Source organism: Pristiophorus japonicus, unplaced genomic scaffold (assembly GCF_044704955.1).
Source record: "Pristiophorus japonicus isolate sPriJap1 unplaced genomic scaffold, sPriJap1.hap1 HAP1_SCAFFOLD_1617, whole genome shotgun sequence".
NCBI lineage: Eukaryota > Metazoa > Chordata > Chondrichthyes > Pristiophoridae > Pristiophorus > Pristiophorus japonicus.
Window position 1 is genome coordinate 20001 of NW_027251296.1, and position 5000 is coordinate 25000.

Genomic DNA, 5000 nt, shown 5'->3' on the forward strand with positions numbered 1-5000 from the left:
GTTCCAAGTCTCGCACACCGGTCATTTTGTGACTTTCCAAGTGCTCTTTTCAAAGGTCTCTTTCCTGAGATTGAGCACCTTTCAGCAAAGCATCACTTTTCGGCGCTTTCAAAGTGTACCCGCTGTCGTAAAAATGTTCTGAAAATCGTGTTCCCGAAAATCTCCGGGCACCCCGCCACCCCCAAGGACAGAAATGACAAGTGTCAAGTTGGCGGGGCGCCGGGCCACCTGCTGCGGGCCATGAGCATCCAAATCCCCGCAAAAGGGGCATTTTCATTTCTTCATCGGGACTTCCGGCAATTTCCAAGGTTCAACTCATTAACGTTGTTCGCAGACACTTGCCAGAAAATGCAAGTGGCCACTTTGCCGGGCCGACTCGCTTGCCCAAGCGGAAACCATCAACCGAAGGCCCGGTAAGGCGGCCGAATCTGACCTCATAGACTTCCACACAACGGGACTTTTGACTTTCCCGGCCGCGGGTGGCCTCCACCCGGCCTCAGCCATCAGCCCTGCCTGCCTCCAGCCGCCTTCTGGTTAATGAGTTATCCAGCCTGGCACTTCGGTTGCGCCAGCGAGACCAAGTCTCGGCTTTGGTTAATGATTTGAGCCGAACCGACCTGCCCCCCGCCACCGCGGGCTGAACTCGGCAAGGTCTGCCGATTTCCCGACTCCTTTCGGGGCCTAATCGGGTCGCGCGAGCCGCCTGCGCGATCGGGGCCCATGCCCCGGCCTCTGCCAGGCCTCGGGCAGCCGCTTTTGAAGCCCGACCAAAAACCCGAAAAATGGGCAAAAAGGGAATAAATTCCCGCCCAAAAAGGGTGAATAGTCGGTTGGGCGGCAGCCCTGGTCGGTCTCTGCAGACCTGGAGGCTCGAGACGTTTGTTTGGAAAACTCACCAAGTCTCGATTCTGCCACCTCCTACCTCTGTGCAGATACCCCGCCAACCCCCAAGGACAGAAATGACAAGTGTCAAGTTGGCGGGGCGTCGGGCCACCTGCTGCCGGCCATGAGCATCCAAATCCCCGCAAAAGGGGCATTTTCATTTCTTCATCGGGACTTCCGGCAATTTCCAAGGTTCAACTCATTAACGTTGTTCGCAGACACTTGCCAGAAAATGCAAGTGCCACTTTGCCGGGCAGACTCGCTTGCCCAAGCGGGAAACCATCAACCGAAGGCCCGGTAAGGCGCCGAATCTGACCTCATAGACTTCCACACAACGGGACTTTTGACTTTCCGGCCGCGGGTGGCCTCCACCCGGCCTCAGCCATCAGCCCTGCCTGCCTCCAGCCGCCTTCTGGTTAATGAGTTATCCAGCCTGGCACTTCGGTTGCGCCAGCGAGACCAAGTCTCGGCTTTGGTTAATGATTTGAGCCGAACCGACCTGCCCCCGCCCCCCCGGGCTGAACTCGGGCAGGTCTGCCGATTTCCCCGACTCCTTTCGGGGCCTAATCGGGTCGCGCGAGCCGCCTGGCGCGATCGGGGACCATGCCCCGGCCTCTGCCAGGCCTCGGGCAGCCGCTTTTGAAGCCCGACCAAAAACCCGAAAAAATGGGCAAAAAGGGAATAAATTCCCGCCCAAAAAGGGTGAATAGTCGGTTGGGCGGCAGCCCTGGTCGGTCTCTGCAGACCTGGAGGGCTCGAGACGTTTGTTTGGAAAACTCACCAAGTCTCGATTCTGCCACCTCCTACCTCTGTGCAGATACCCCGCCACCCCCAAGGACAGAATGACAAGTGTCAAGTTGGCGGGGCGTCGGGCCACCTGCTGCCGGCCATGAGCATCCAAATCCCCGCAAAAGGGGCATTTTCATTTCTTCATCGGGACTTCCGACAATTGCCGAGGTTCAACTCATTAACGTTGTTCGCAGACACTTGCCAGAAAATGCAAGTGGCCACTTGCCGGGCCGACTCGCTTGCCCAAGCGGAAACCATCAACCGAAGGCCCGGTAAGGCGGCCGAATCTGACTCATAGACTTCCACACAACGGGACTTGTGACTTTCCCGGCCGGCGGGTGGCCTCCACCCGGCCTCAGCCATCAGCCCTGCCTGCCTCCAGCCGCCTTCTGGTTAATGAGTTATCCAGCCTGGCACTTCGGTTGCGCCAGCGAGACCAAGTCTCGGCTTTGGTTAATGATTTGAGCCGAACCGACCTGCCCCCCGCCACCGCGGGCTGAACTCGGCAAGGTCTGCCGATTTCCCGACTCCTTTCGGGGCCCTAATCGGGTCGCGCGAGCCGCCTGGCGCGATCGGGGCCCATGCCCCGGCCTCTGCCAGGCCCTCGGGCAGCCGCTTTTGAAGCCCGACCAAAAACCCGAAAAATGGGCAAAAAGGGAATAAATTCCCGCCCAAAAAGGGTGAATAGTCGGTTGGGCGGCAGCCCTGGTCGGTCTCTGCAGACCTGGAGGCTCGAGACGTTTGTTTGGAAAACTCACCAAGTCTCGATTCTGCCACCTCCTACCTCTGTGCAGATACCCCGCCAACCCCCAAGGACAGAAATGACAAGTGTCAAGTTGGCGGGCGTCGGGCCACCTGCTGCCGGCCATGAGCATCCAAATCCCCGCAAAAGGGGCATTTTCATTTCTTCATCGGGACTTCCGGCAATTTCCAAGGTTCAACTCATTAACGTTGTTCGCAGACACTTGCCAGAAAATGCAAGTGGCCACTTTGCCGGGCCGACTCGCTTGCCCAAGCGGGAAACCATCAACCGAGGCCCGGTAAGGCGGCCGAATCTGACCTCATAGACTTCCACACAACGGGACTTTTGACTTTCCCGGCCGCGGTGGCCTCCACCCGGCCTCAGCCATCAGCCCTGCCTGCCTCCAGCCGCCTTCTGGTTAATGAGTTATCCAGCCTGGCACTTCGGTTGCGCACGCGAGACCAAGTCTCGGCTTTGGTTAATGATTTGAGCCGAACCGACCTGCCCCCCGCCCCCCCCGGGCTGAACTCGGGCAGGTCTGCCGATTTCCCGACTCCTTTCGGGGCCTATCGGGTCGCGCGAGCCGCCTGGCGCGATCGGGGACCATGCCCCGGCCTCTGCCAGGCCTCGGGCAGCCGCTTTTGAAGCCCGACCAAAAACCCGAAAAATGGGCAAAAAGGAATAAATTCCCGCCCAAAAAGGGTGAATAGTCGGTTGGGCGGCAGCCCTGGTCGGTCTCTGCAGACCTGGAGGCTCGAGACGTTTGTTTGGAAAACTCACCAAGTCTCGATTCTGCCACCTCCTACCTCTGTGCAGATACCCCGCCAACCCCCAAGGACAGAAATGACAGTGTCAAGTTGGCGGGGCGTCGGGCCACCTGCTGCCGGCCATGAGCATCCAAATCCCCGCAAAAGGGGCATTTTCATTTCTTCATCGGGACTTCCGGCAATTTCCGAGGTTCAACTCATTAACGTTGTTCGCAGACACTTGCCAGAAAATGCAAGTGGCCACTTTGCCGGGCCGACTCGCTTGCCCAAGCGGGAAACCATCAACCGAAGGCCCGGTAAGGCGGCCGAATCTGACTCATAGACTTCCACACAACGGGACTTTTGACTTTCCCGGCCGCGGGTGGCCTCCACCCGGCCTCAGCCATCAGCCCTGCCTGCCTCCAGCCGCCTTCTGGTTAATGAGTTATCCAGCCTGGCACTTCGGTTGCGCCAGCGAGACCAAGTCTCGGCTTTGGTTAATGATTTGAGCCGAACCGACCTGCCCCCCGCCTCCCCCGGGCTGAACTCGGGCAGGTCTGCCGATTTCCCGACTCCTTTCGGGGCCTAATCGGGTCGCGCGAGCCGCCTGGCGCGACCGGGGACATGCCCCGGCCTCTGCCAGGCCTCGGGCTGCCGTTTTTGAAGCCCGACCAAAAACCCGAAAAATGGACAAAAATGGAAAAAATTCCCGCCAAAAAGGGTGAATAGTCGGTTGGGCGGCAGCCCTGGTCGGTCTCTGCAGACCTGGAGGCTCGAGACGTTTGTTTGGAAAACTCACCAAGTCTCGATTCTGCCACCTCCTACCTCTGTGCAGATACCCCGCCAACCCCCAAGGACAGAAATGACAAGTGTCAAGTTGGCGGGCGTCGGGCCACCTGCTGCCGGCCATGAGCATCCAAATCCCCGCAAAAGGGGCATTTTCATTTCTTCATCGGGACTTCGGCAATTTCCAAGGTTCAACTCATTAACGTTGTTCGCAGACACTTGCCAGAAAATGCAAGTGGCCACTTTGCCGGGCCGACTCGCTTGCCCAAGCGGGAAACCATCAACCGAAGGCCCGGTAAGGCGGCCGAATCTGACCTCATAGACTTCCACACAACGGGACTTTTGACTTTCCCGGCCGCGGGTGGCCTCCACCCGGCCTCAGCCATCAGCCCTGCCTGCCTCCAGCCGCCTTCTGGTTAATGAGTTATCCAGCCTGGCACTTCGGTTGCGCCAGCGAGACCAAGTCTCGGCTTTGGTTAATGATTTGAGCCGAACCGACTACCCCCCGCCCCCGCGGGCTGAACTCGGGCAGGTCTGCCGATTTCCCGACTCCTTTCGGGGCCTAATCGCGTCGCGCGAGCCGCCTGGCGCGATCGGGGACCATGCCCCGGCACCTGCCAGGCTCGGGCAGCCGCTTTTGAAGCCCGACCAAAAACCCGAAAAATGGGCAAAAAGGGAATAAATTCCCGCCCAAAAAGGGTGAATAGTCGTTGGGCGGCAGCCCTGGTCGGTCTCTGCAGACCTGGAGGCTCGAGACGTTTGTTTGGAAAACTCACCAAGTCTCGATTCTGCCACCTCCTACCTCTGTGCAGATACCCCGCCAACCCCCAAGGACAGAAATGACAAGTGTCAAGTTGGCGGGGCGTCGGGCCACCTGCTGCCGGCCATGAGCATCCAAATCCCCGCAAAAGGGGCATTTTCATTTCTTCATCGGGACTTCCGGCAATTGCCGAGGTTCAACTCATTAACGTTGTTCGCAGACACTTGCCAGAAAATGCAAGTGGCCACTTTGCCGGGCCGACTCGCTTGCCCAAGCGGGAAACCATCAACCGCAG